The sequence below is a fragment of the Scyliorhinus torazame genome, chromosome 6 (assembly GCF_047496885.1).
Source record: "Scyliorhinus torazame isolate Kashiwa2021f chromosome 6, sScyTor2.1, whole genome shotgun sequence".
Classification (NCBI taxonomy): Eukaryota; Metazoa; Chordata; class Chondrichthyes; order Carcharhiniformes; family Scyliorhinidae; genus Scyliorhinus; species Scyliorhinus torazame.
Genome location: NC_092712.1, coordinates 53796672 through 53810239, shown reverse-complemented (window position 1 = coordinate 53810239; position 13568 = coordinate 53796672). Strand labels below are relative to the sequence as shown.

At 45.0% G+C, this 13568-nt stretch overlaps 1 long non-coding RNA gene across 1 annotated transcript; it reads right to left on the bottom strand.

Annotated features, from left to right (window-relative positions):
* Positions 1-1057: 1057 nt before the first annotated feature.
* Positions 1058-8782, bottom strand: LOC140425706 (uncharacterized). Its single transcript, XR_011947935.1, has 2 exons — positions 8718-8782; positions 1058-1490 (listed from the first exon to the last, which is right to left on the bottom strand). It is a non-coding gene; the product is annotated as an uncharacterized lncRNA (long non-coding RNA).
* Between the last annotated feature and the right edge of the window lie 4786 nt (positions 8783-13568).

Genomic DNA, 13568 nt, shown 5'->3' with positions numbered 1-13568 from the left:
AGAGCTGCAGGGAGCAGAATTCCAAAAACAAAAGAAATCAGACAGAGTCCCCGCTCCCGACTTGCGTAGTTTGCTGTGAAGTAAATGTCAGGTGAAGGCGACAATAGGCTTGGTATTGTTGAAGAGCAACCATGTGTATGAGGTTCTGAGGTCTCCTTGCACAGGTAGAATCATAACCCAATCAGAGGCAGTACCTCAAATGCGGCCGCATTTGGAGTATTGCGTGCAATTCTGGTCGCCGCACTATAGGAAGGATGTGGAAGCATTGGAAAGGGTGCAGAGGAGATTTACCAGAGTGTTGCCTGGTATGGAGGGAAGATCTTATGAGGAAAGGCTGAGGGACTTGAGGCTGTTTTCGTTAGAGAGAAGAAGGTTAAGAGGTAACTTAATTGAGGCATACAAGATGATCAGAGGATTGGATAGGGTGGACAGAGAGAGCCTTTTTCCTCGGATGGTGATGTCTAGCACGAGGGGACATACCTTTAAATTGAGGGGAGATGGATATAAGACAGATGTCAGAGGTAGGTTCTTTACTCAGAGAGTAGTAAGGGCATGGAATGCCCTGCCTGCAACAGTAGTGAACTCGCTAACACTAAGGACATTGAAATGGTCATTGGATAGACATATGGACAATAAGGGAATAGTGTAGATGGGCTTTAGAGTGGTTTCACAGGTCGGCGCAACATCGAGGGCCGAAGGGCCTGTACTGCGCTGTAATGTTCTATGTTCTAAAGTCGAGAAACCAGGGAGGTGGTAAAGAAAAGCATTTCTCAGTAAGACAGTTAAGTTAAAGGACCAAAAAACAAGAAGTTAAACAAAGTCCTGTTGGATGAAGTTAAAGTAAAAGCAGAGAAAGTTTGCCAGAGCCAGATTTAAAGTGAGAAGCCCGACATCTGAGGTAAATCAAAATTTTGGTGACACCTTCATACAGCCTGTGAAGCAATAGGCTTCTGTTGGCAAGGCTGGGTACCTGGGAGAATAGTGTGGAAGCTTGAATGCACGGGGTAATCTAATGCAGAGGAATACCGAAAGGAGAGATTGAAATCCTGCAAGTGGATCCTTGATGAACAGGTAGGTTTTTATTATTTTATGCTGCACTTAAATAGAAGACTGGGCCTTGAGTCTGTGCACCTGACTGATGATGTCACCAGTACTCATGTGACTCACCTCTTAAAGGGCCACTGGCCCAACATAACATACACCAACTATAATATATAACAGTGACAATATAGAAGGTCAAGAACAGAAAATGCATGGGAACACCAGCATGTGCAAGAGCCCCCCATAAACCACACGCCATCCTGACTTGGAGCAATGTTGCCATTTCTTCACTTGCTGAGTCAAAATCCGAGAAACCCCTCCGGAACAGCACTGAGCGGGTTCCTACAACACATGGACTGCAGGGGCCCAAATAAGTGGCTCACCATCACCTTCTCGGGGCCAATTAGGGTTGGTAAATAATTGCTGGTGTAGCTAGCGATGCCCACATCCTATGAACAAATAAATTAAAAATTAAAAATCTAGTGCTCATTATCTGAAGAGGGTGGAAATTCAAATGTGACGATGTAATATCGTTTGCATATTTACTGGACAAGACATAAGGCACCAATCACTCATAAAGGATTGGGTACGGCACATTGTGGGTTTATTTATTAAGACTGGGTGCATGAAAACAGCATACGTTGGTATAACTCTTGAAGACATCAAAGCTGCTAGTGCCTCTGCTCAGAGCAAAAGAGAAATTCGGACTGGATCACTTGACACATTTCCCTTCTGCTGATATCCCACAAAGGCATATTACAACATCCTCTGTTCTTTTTAAAATGCTTCCCCCTTCCAAAGATGTACTGTATAACTATTTAAAATGCAGGTTCATGTTTAGTTGCCATTACTTAAGTGCATAGAACTGATGAATCTATGAGTCTCTAAAGCATAAAGGTGATCTTCTGGCATGCCCAGATCTTGGAATGGTGACCTTCTCTGGAGGTTTCTTCAGTGATCTGTGGGATTGTCATTCTTGGATGTTGTTCCTGGCTGCATTTGGGATCTTGTACAGATGTAATAGGGCTGGATGGTGATTGAGGAGCTGGAATGGATCTAATTTGTCTTCGATTATCCCTCACCTTTGTGCATAATGACTTCATGGGACTTTGATTCTGAACAGATGCTCGTCACCTTGATTGGTTGCATTCTCCTTCTGTGGGAACCTGGGTGCAAACTTTTCCTAACTGTAAGGTTGGCAATTCTGTACGTGCATTTTTATCAAGCACATTGGTCATCTTCTCTTGTAGTTTTCAAAGTTGCTCTCTAGTTTCTGAGAAAGTAGAATGGGTAAAAATAGGTAAATTGGTCTGCACTGGTCTGCTAAACGTGAGTTCTGCCAGTGATGAAATAGTTGCACTTAAAGATGTCGCTCCCAGATGTAAAATTTCAGAATTAGGGATTTAGCCGTGCATACCATTCATTCAGCTAGACCATTAGGGTAATGAGGAAATGAAGTAGTGTGATCGATATTTCACTTCTCACACATATCCTGAAATGGCTTACCAATAAATTGTGGACTGTTATTTGTAAATAATCTCTCTAGGTACACTAATTAAACGGAAAATAACACTCAGAGTGTGAGCAATAGTTATGCTTGACACATTGGCCGAGATTCTCCGACCCTACGCCGGGTCGGAGAATCGCCGGGGGGGGGGGGGCGCAAGAATCACGCCACGCCGCTCCGACGCCAGCTCGCCGATTCTCCAGTGCCGATTCTCGGGTGCCCGCTGGATCGCCGCCGCGACGGTCGGGGGCCGTTGAAAGCGACCACCCCCCGGCGATTCTCCGGGCCTCGATGGTCCGAGTGCCCGCCGAGTTCGGCCGAGTCCCTCCAGTGTGGGTTACGTATGGTCCCATCCGGCGGGACCTCGAAGTTCTGTCTGGGGGGCCCGTCCTGGTGGGGGGGGCAGCGGGATCCGACCCTGGGGGGACCTCCACGGTGGCCTGGCCCACGGTCAGGGTCTACAGATCGGCGGGCGGGCTAGTTCCATGGGGCCCCTATGTTCAGGAGTCGGCGGCGAGAAGGGATCGCGTGCTCATGCGCGAACACACAGCAGCCGTGGTGTGTATGCGCGATCTCACGCCGGCCTTGGCGCGCATGCGTTAACTCGTGCCAGACTTGGACACCGGAGCTGCGGATACCGCGTCGCCGCCATACTAGCCCCCTAGGAAGGGGTGGATACCTGCCATTTGAGGCCCGTTGACGCCGGAGTGGCTCGCGCCGTTTTTCACGCCGCCGTCAGAACTTTGCCGCGGGATTGTAAGAATCCCGGCCATTGTGCAAGTGTCCAATAATGGGGCACTTTGTAAAGTAATTGGCGATGATGATAAATTCAGTGCCATGGGCGTGAAAAAGGTCAGACGTGGGTTTGGACCAAGGATGGATAGGAACTTCTTATGGAATCAGTGGTTCTTTGTTCTGACTCGGCATACGCTCTTGACGTGCCTTGCACTTCTTGACAATGAATTCAATGTCATTGTTCATACTCGGCCAGTAGACAGTCTTCTCATCTGATCTATGTGCGTGTCATAAAGTTGTTGCGAAATATCAGGTTGCAAAGATTCCGGAATGTTGACTTGCCTGCCTTTACAATGTCTTCCCGAGAAATGCCTAGCTCATCTGGGTAAGGCCAAAATGGTCCCTGGTTCATGGATATGTTTAATTGAATTAGGGCACCCTTCTATGATAGTTTTCCACAGTTTCTGTAGTGTAGAATCTTTCACTATTTCTTCTTGTAGCTGCTGGCGTCTGCGTTCGGCAAAATGTCCGAGCTTATTTTGGAGAACATTTTCAAGTTCAGTATCAATGAAGTCAGCTTGTAGATCTCAGGATATGTCTTCTGTTTTCACTGAGTTAGGCAATCTGCTAAGTGTATTCAGTGTGACCATCAGGCTACCTGGTTTATGCCTAATCTCACAGTCACAATCTTCAATCTTTATTGAGAGTTGTTGCAATCTTGGCGGTTCACTGGTCAATAGATTTTGGCAAATCATCTGCAGTGGCTTGTACTCAAAATATTTTTGCCTAATAGATAGGCATGATTCCAAACCCTGCAGCTAATGTTTCCCAATTGATGTTGGAGTAGTTGGATTGTGTTACAGACAGATTTTGAAGGAATTGCAATTGGCTTGCCTTTTTGTAGCATGTCTACTCCCAGACCTTTCTGTGTGGAATCTATCTCCAGGTTAGTTGCCTCTCTAGAATTGTAAAACTACAACGTTGATGCTTCTGATAATGACTATTTCAGTGCCCCGGGGTGGTATTGGTGGACTTCGTGCCAGAGGAAAGGCACATATTTTCTCAACAGTTCCCTTAGTGAGGAAGATTTTTGAGAGAAATTGGGAATGTATGGGAACAAGAAATTGAAGAGACCTAGACATCAAAGACCATCTTTATCTTGAAGAGTTGGCATGGCTATAGTATCCTCTCTTTGACTTGGATCAGGACATATGCCAACACTGGTATAAATAGAACTGTAGAAGTTGATCTGCTGCACATCGATGGCACACGTCAGGTTGTGGCACACCAATTCTTATTTTCATGACTGTTGCATCAATAAATGCACACGTGGTCATGTTCTCACTTTTCATGTTCTCTTCCCACAACAGCTTTACCATCTGTGATACAGATGCATCCTGGTACAGAGCATGTAATGTGATCCAAGTGAGCTTGAAAGAGTTCCAGGCTAGCCCGAACGGAAGTCGTTGAAAACAGTGTCACCCCAATCCGGTTCAAAATGTAGCAAGCTCTGGAGATTTGTCCATCAGATGTACAAACCAAAAACCATGCTTAGCATCAAGCTTCAAGAATAATTTTGCAACTGCAAATCTTGGATTTAACTCTTCTGATGAGGGTGTTTTGTAAGGACAATGTTTAAAAGTAGCGCTTAAATGTGTGGATAGAGGCAAACTCTCAATGAAATCTCTTCCCTTATGACTAACGTGATCAAGCTGCACCACTGTGCATGAACTTGTACTCTTCTAATGATTCCACTGTAACCCCTCTCACACACTTTTACATACATAGAACATACAGTGCAGAGTCAGGCCATTCGGCCCATCGAGTCTGCACCGACCCACTTAAGCCCTCACTTCCACCTTATCCCCGTAACCCTATAACCCCTCCTAACCTTTTTTTTTTGACACTAAGGGCAATTTAGCATGGCCAATCCACTTAACCTGCACGTCTTTGGACTGTGGGAGGAAGCCGGAGCATCCGGAGGGAACCCACGCAGACACGGGGAGAACGTGCAAACTCCGCACAGACAGTGGCCCAGCAGGAAATCGAACCTGGGACCCTGGCGCTGTGAAGCCAGAGTGCTAGCCACTTGTGCTACCATGCTGCCCTAATCCATATCCCATGAACAAATAAAAACATTTGTTTGACTATTACCTTTTAGAAACTTCCCTCCCATATTGAAGCAGTACAATTTACAACGTAAATTTACAACTTTTCCGAAGCTCTGCCTATGTTGACAAGTTCTGGCAAGAACACACCACAGAGTAATGGCGTCTTTACTCAACATATTGTTCAGCAACTCCAGAAGTCATCCCTCAATGACAATGACAGGACCAGAGGTTCCCGCCACAGGCCAATGGAGGGCAATACACATGCGAGGGTTGGGTGGGGGATTCTGCCCAGAGTATTTCCTCGAGGGGGAAATTCAGGAAAGGAGCATAATCTTACAATGAAGTGCTAAATCATTTCAGGGTGAAAACAGGAAAGAGTTTTTCACTCCAAGCACAGTGGAAATCTGGACCTCACTACCCCCATTAGAGCGTGGATCCTGGGTATTTGAACTTTCCAAAACTGAGAGAGATAGCTTTTTGTTGGGTAACAGTTCACAACATTAAGCAACACATTGAATTGGGATACAGAACAGGCATGATCTAAATGATTGGTTGAATAGGCTTGAAAGTCTGAATGATCTACTCCTGTTCCGATATTTAAAAATGAGAAATAAATAAATCAACCCCCTTCTCACCAAATCATTAAATCTATTCTCTCCAAAACTGTATCAAGTCGATTATTAAAAACAGTTCGAACAATTTGTTTCACAGGCCCCCCTGGCAAATTCCACAATATTCTATGTACAAAAGTTTTGCCACACGCTTGCAAAGTACTTAAACATTAAGGGAGAGTTTAATCAAAGTTGGTTGATGTAATTTGGAGATTATCTATAATCTTGCAGTTAAAAACAAAATATAGATCTCCACACACAATACAGAGAATGATAGGCTGCTCTCCCCTTTGAGACCTGACTGGCGATGATTTGAAATGAAATGAAATGAAAATCGCTTATTGTCACAAGTAGGCTTCAAATGAAGTTACTGTGAAAAGGCCCTAGTCGCCACATTCCGGCACCTGTTCGGGGAGGCTGTTACGGGAATTGAACCGTGCTGCTGGCCTGCCTTGGTCTGCTTTCAAAGCCAGCGATTTAGCCCTGTGCTAAACAGCCTAATTTAACCTGAGGGTCACCACCCCTCAGGTGTGGGGCAAGGTTGAGGAAGATGGGGCCTTAACCTCAGCCAGTACGGGAACTGAACCTGTGCTGGTAGTGTGGCTCCGCATAATGAACTAGCCATCCAGGCAACTGAGCTAACCAACTCCCCACTTACCATGACAACCAATATTAAGAGATACAATGAATTTATATCGATAATTGTTAAAAATCTTACGTACGGGTGCATTCTCTTTCCCCAAAACTTGCAGTTATTGGGATATTAGAGTATTGTCAGTATTTCAAGTCAACATTTATAATGGAGTTCCCAAATTACCTCCAATAATAATGGGTGGTCCTGATTCAGGACAGCACCGCTGTGCCTCGCCCAATAATTTGGGTTTTCTTACGGATGCCCATCGATTCTCTCCATCCAGCCAGGCACTCCTTTTGAAGTTCACGCATGTTGCCAACTTTGGCAATCGATTTTGTGATCTATTTCCCAGATCCATAGGCAATGCCACAGGAGATAGTTTGACCCCGCCCTTTGACCATGATCGGGAAGAGGTTAATTAGACTTTTGTTTGCTTGTGTCTAAAGCGCAGCTGTGACATCACATCAGTGGAGAGATATTGGTTTTGGCCTTCGGATGGCATGTTAATCTAAGGCCCAATCCGCGCTCCCAAGTGGATCGACAAGATGATCCCATGGCACCATTTTGAAGAACAGGATAGCGCTCCCTGGTATCCTGGTCAATATAAACCGCTCACGCAACATCACCAAAACATTTGGTCATGTAATTATCGCTGTCGATAAATTGGTTGCCATGGTTCCTCTATTGTAAGGGAGGGTTGGTTTAGCTCAGTTGGCTGGACGGCTTTTTTGTGATGCAGAGCAACACCAACAGCAGGGGTTCAATTCCCGTGGCGATCCTCAGGTTAAATCACTCAGAAGAGGAGAGCAGCCTATGGTCCTCGGGGACTATGGTGACCTTGACTGGCAGTAAGGCCACATTTAGCACACTGTGTACAGTTTTGGTCCCCTTATTTAAGGAAAGAGGCTGTACAGAGGAGGACTTCTAGGTTGATCCCAGGTATGGAGGGACTGCCAGTGTTCGAGGAAGATTTTTTTCCCTCAAAGAATGGTGATTTTTTGGGGAATTCTTTTCCCCCATAACCCTGCTCAAAGCCACAGTGCCACATTGTAATTAGCTGTTGTATAATGTTAAAAGAAATTATCTTTTCAGAAAGATGACCACCACTGCAGAGCCAGGTGGGACGCCTACGGACTGAAGAGGGAGTGGTGGTTTGGTTAAAACAGTGTCAAGAAGAACGTGAGTTAGCACTCTTAAAGCATTAAGAGCTTGTAAACTTTGATGTGATCCCTCACCAGGGACAGAGTCTCTGGTCGGGCACTCAGATCCTGCGTGGACCAGCTGGCAGAGGTATTCACGGCCATCTTCGACCTCTCCCTACTCTGCTCCGAGGTTCCCAGCTGCTTCAAGAAAACCACCATCATACCAGTGCCAAAGAAGAACCAGGCAATGTGACTCAATGACTACCATCCGGTGGCTTTGATAGGGATCATAATGAAGTGCTTCGAGAGGGTGGTCATGAGGCACATCAACTCCATACTCCTCGAATGCCTAGATGCACTCCAATTCGCATACCGCCAAAACCGGTCCACAGCAGACGCCACTTCCCTGGCCCTACACTCATCCATGGAGCATCTCGACAACAAGGACTTCTACATCAGACTCCTATTCATTGATTACAGCTCCACCTTCAACACCATAATCCCAGCCAAGCTCCAAAACTTAGGACTTGGCTCCTCACTCTGCAACTGGATCCTCGACTTTCTGACCCAAAGACCACAAGTCTATGTATTTACATTGTGTATTGATGTTAACCCTATGTATTCTTCTCATGTATGGAATGATCTGTCCGAACTGTACGTAGATCAATACTTTTCACTGTACCTTGGTACACGTGACAATAAACAACTCCAAATGAAATCCAGTAAACGTGAAGCAAAAGCAGAAAGTACGGAGAATGTTGATCAGCAAGAGAAAAGTGACTGAAAGAGTACCAAAGTTCAACATCTCGCGATGGCGGGTGTGGGAGAACGAAATGCGGTGGAGGTGACACTTCACTGAGGGCAACTTAGCTCAGAAGCTGGCACCATGTTACTGGGTTTCTCACATTCAACAAAACAATCGTCTCCGTTTCTGACCTGCCTTTCGCAAATGGGTCCAGCTGTCTATGCTTTCCTGTTTTCAAAGCAAGTTTGATCTTACACTAAAAGAAAGGGGAGAAAGAAAACAGTGTTTAAAAGTAATGTAAATAAGAAGGAAAACATTTTTTTAAATGTTGCGCAGTGTCCCTAAGTTCTCATTAGCTTTCAAACCAGTCTAAAGGATACATAATTAATACTTTATTCTGCTGCAGATGGTATCTGAGCAGCAGATGAATGCAAAGTGACCAGACTTTTAAGAAACCACCTATGAAGCTTGCGGAAGTGGATATTGCCATTAACGTTCATTCTCTTGATTGTCTTATCCGTCGGTTTTACAGCTATGCTTTAGTCTGGGACCATTTATATGGAATTCAGGATAAAATTTGATTAATGTTGAAGCTGTGCTATGTCTTTTCAGCCTCTGGCATGCCGTACTTAGCATGTCCAGTGTCACTTTGCTAAAGCCAGGGACAGGTGGGCACGAGTGGCAACATGGTAGCATAGTGGTTAGCACTATGGCTTCACAGCGCCAGGGTCCCAGGTTCGATTCCAGCTTGGGTCACTGCCTGTTCAAAGTCTGCACGTTCTCCTTTTGGCTGCATGGGTTTCCTCCGGGTGCTCCGGTTTCCTCCCACAGTCCAAAGATGTGCAGGTTAGGTGGATTGGCCATGCTAAATTGTCCTTAGGTTAGATGGGGTTGCAGGGTTACGGGGATAGGGTGGCGGTGTGGGCCTAAGTAGGGTGCTCTTTCCAAGAGCCGGTGCAGACACGATGGGCCGAATGGCCTCCTTTTGCACTGTATATTCTGTCTATGTCTATGTCTAAATCTACCAAACATGGAGTCTCAATGATTGGGTTTTGTTTAAATGAGAGGGTCAAGCAAGGTAGTACTGATGGCAGTTAAAATGGAGTCACTGCACCCGAGAGCCCACTGCTACTCACTTCTGTATCTCTCTTAAGCAGACTTTTGCAGCATTTACGGGTCAACTCTCACCCATAGTGACCCAACACGCTGCAAGGGACATTTCTATAATCATCACAGAAATGAAGCAACTGCTTGGATTGACTCTCATCACTTTAGTACCAAATGTCTCTTCTCTTCAAAAACAGAATGAGCCCAGCTACCTAGACAGCAGGGTTCAGTGAGCTTCGCATTCACTGCTGAGGCAGGTGTTGGCAGGTTCATAGTCCCAACCTAGACGTTTGAGCACAAAGGTCCAGGCACGGTGGCACAGTGGTCAGCATTGCTGCCTCACAGCGCCAAAGACCCAGGTTCGATTCCCACCTTGGGTGACTGCCTGTGTGGAGTTTGCACGCTTTCCCCGTGTCTGCGTGGGTTTCCTCCAGGTGTTCTGGTTTCCTCCCACAGTCCAACGACTGTGGGAAGTTAGGTGGCTAGTCCATGCTAAACTGCCCCTTAGTGTCCAAAAGGTTAATTGAGGTTGTGGGGATAGGGAGGGGACATGGGTCGAGGTATGCTGCTCTTTCAGAGGGCCAGTACAGACTCGATAGGCCGAATGGCCTCCTTCTGCACTGCAGGGATTCTACGATTCTATGACACTTCAGTGTGGCACAGAGTGCTGCATTGTCCAAGGTACCATCTTGCTGCGTGAGAATTCAAACTGATGTCCCATCTGCCCTCTCAGATGATCATGATGGATACCATGGCAGTAACTCAAAGAATTCTACCTGGCCAATATTTAACTCTGAAACAACATCAAAAGCAAAGGGTGTGGCCAGTATCACAGAGCTGTCTGTGAGATCTTGCTCTGCCAAAAATAAATTGCTGTGTTTCCCATGTTACAACAGTGACCAACACTTCAAAAATACTTCAATGGCTGTAAGTCACTTTGGGATGTCATGAATGGCACTATTTAAATATAGATCATTCCTTCTGGCTGCTGTGAGGTAATCAGTGGTTCCAATGTTTTTAGCACCATTCTAAATTCCCTGGGCATGAGAGAGAAGCGAGCAGTATCTGGTATTATTATTTTTTAAAATATTTTTTATTCTCCTTTTTCACATTTTCTCCCAAATTTACACCCAACAATAAACAATAATCAGAAAGGAATGTAATGTCAATCCCGATATCAATAACAACGATTCCATCCTCCCACCGAACCCCAGACATTGGCCCGCATGTTAACATAAACAAATGACAAAAATGAATCAGGAATTGCCCATAGTCACCATTAACACATACAGTCCCCCCTTCCCCCAACCCTCCCAGCTCCCAACCCCCCTCATGTTCGATGTGATCCAATTCTCGAAAGCGCATAATGAATAACGGCCATGAATTGTAGAACCCCTCCATCCTTCCCCTCAGTTCAAATTTGACCTTTTCAAGTGTTAAGAATTCCAGCAGGTCCCCCCGCCACGCCAGGGCACAGGTTGGAGAGGTTGATCTCCACCCTAACAGTATCCGCCTTTGGGCGATCAATGAGGCGAAGGCTACAACATCTGCCTCCGGGCCCGTTTCCAACCCCGGCTGGTCCGACACCCCGAATATGGTCTCCCGAGGGCCCGGGTCCAGTTTCACATGCACCACTTTAGAGATTAGCCTAATCCTCCAGTAATTCTCCAGTTTTGGACAGGACCAAAAAGTAGCTGGTAATATTAAGAGTAGCAGAGCAAGAGGGAGACAAGGGAAGAAATGCGCTGACAGTTTCAGAAGCAACGCAAGATTTGAGAACAACCACAAACTGGCTTGCTATTTGTTCTCTTTTTATATACCTGTGAATCACACTCTTCACCTCTGTACTATACTTGTTGTATTTTTTGAATTGACCCTCATGTGGCATCAAGAGTATCTGCTCCACTGACCTCCTGATTGATATGGGGGAGGTTTCTCACTCCTTTCTTCCCCATTCATAACTTGTAGACCAGAACTTCCCTTTATAGCTTTTTGATTTAAAATACATTTATAACAGAGCATAGGACCCCATAAATGTTTTTTAAAACTCCATTTATTATATTCTCCCATAGAACTAGAAGAAGGAAACTGGGCTTTTACAAATCTATGCACTCAGTAGGGATGTACTTAACCAGATTGACGCTGCGTTATGAATTTTTGATTTAAAATATTATAGAATGACCGTAATCCAGCTCGTTCAATTTGTGATGTTGATTCACCAGTTTGAGAAGCAGACAGCCAAATTCTACAACAGAGTCACAATGTGAACCTGTAGTGTTGAAGACCCAGGTTCAGCACCTTACACTGTTCTTACAAAGTTGAAACTAATTCTTTCAAATTTACGTCTTGCTCTTACTGGCATATCTGCTCTTATCGCAAAGAATTTAGGAGTCGATTTTAACCCTTTGCACACAGCAGAAAACGGGTAGGTCAGCCATTACAGTCAAGCAGATTGGTTAGTTACTCCTTCAAAACTATCACAGAATTGTTACAACGCAGGAGGAGGCCATTTGGCCCATCGTTTCCGCACCGACACTCCAAAGAGCATCACGAATAGTGCCATTCCCCTGCCTTTTCCCCATACCCCGCATTGTTTTCTATTCAAGTAATCACCTAATGCCCACTTGAATGCCTCGATTGAAGCAGCCTCCACCACACTTCCAGGCAGTACATTCCATACCCTCTCGATGTGTAATAACATTTCTTCTCTCATCACATTTGCTTCTTTGTCAAATCACTTTAAATCTGTGCCCTCTTGTTCTTAATCCTTTTACGAGGGGGAACAGTTTCTCCCTATCTACTCTATCCGGCCCCCTCATGATTTTGAACATCTCTATCAAATCTCCTCTCAACATTCTTGTCTCCAAGGAAAACAGTCCCAATTTCTTCAATCTATCCTGATAACTGAAGTTTCTCATCCCTGGAACCTCTACTGCACTCTCCCCAATGCGTTCACATTGCGTTCCTATAGTGTGATGCCCAGAACTGTACACAATACTCTGGTTGATATGTTCAGCATAACCTCCTTGCTCTTGTACTCTATGCTGCTGTTAATAAAGTCCAGAATACTATATGCTTTATTAACTGATCTCTCCACCTGTCCTGCCACCTTCAATGACCTATGTTTCTGAATATTGTGGGACTTACTGAATATTACACTTAACTGTCAACTTAAGCCATCCGCTCACAGTCAATGGAGCAATATTTAATGAATAACTAATTAGTATTACGCCAACAACAACTTACATTGTACCACATTGTTAACAGCGAAAGATGCTCCTTGGTGCTTCATGGAACTGTAAGGAAAACATGAACACCAACCTGAATGATGAAATGGTAAAAAACATGATCAAAAGTTTGGCAAAAAGGGTAGTATTAGCAAAGGTCCCAAAGAAAGAGATAGAGGTGGAAGGGCTTAGAGAGGGAATTCCAGAGGTGAAAAGGTAAGAGGATTTATAGAGGGAATTCCAGAGGTGAAAACGTAGAAGTGTTTACAGGAGGAATTCCAGAGGTGGAAGGGTTTACAGAGGGAATTCCAGAGGTGAAGAATTCCAGAGGTGGAAAGATGGAAGGGTTTGTAGTTTTCCGGAGGTGGCGAGGTGTAAGGATTTATAGAAGGAATTCTGGAGATGGAGAGATGGAAGGGTTTACAGAGGGAATTCCGGAGGTGGCGAGGTGGATGGGTTTATAGAGGATATTCCGGAAGTGGAGGGGTGGAAGGATTTACAGAGGGAATTTCAGAGTGCGAGATCCAGCCTATAACCCTTGTCCCAGATGAGAATGCTACCAGCTTAGTTGAGCTAACCATGTATGATCACAGAATACATCAGTATAAAACCAGTACGTTGAGGAAAATAGGAAATTAAAAAATTATAAATATTTCACACATCATTTTCAAATAAAATGGAAGATTGAAGTCCACAAAATGTTGCTTC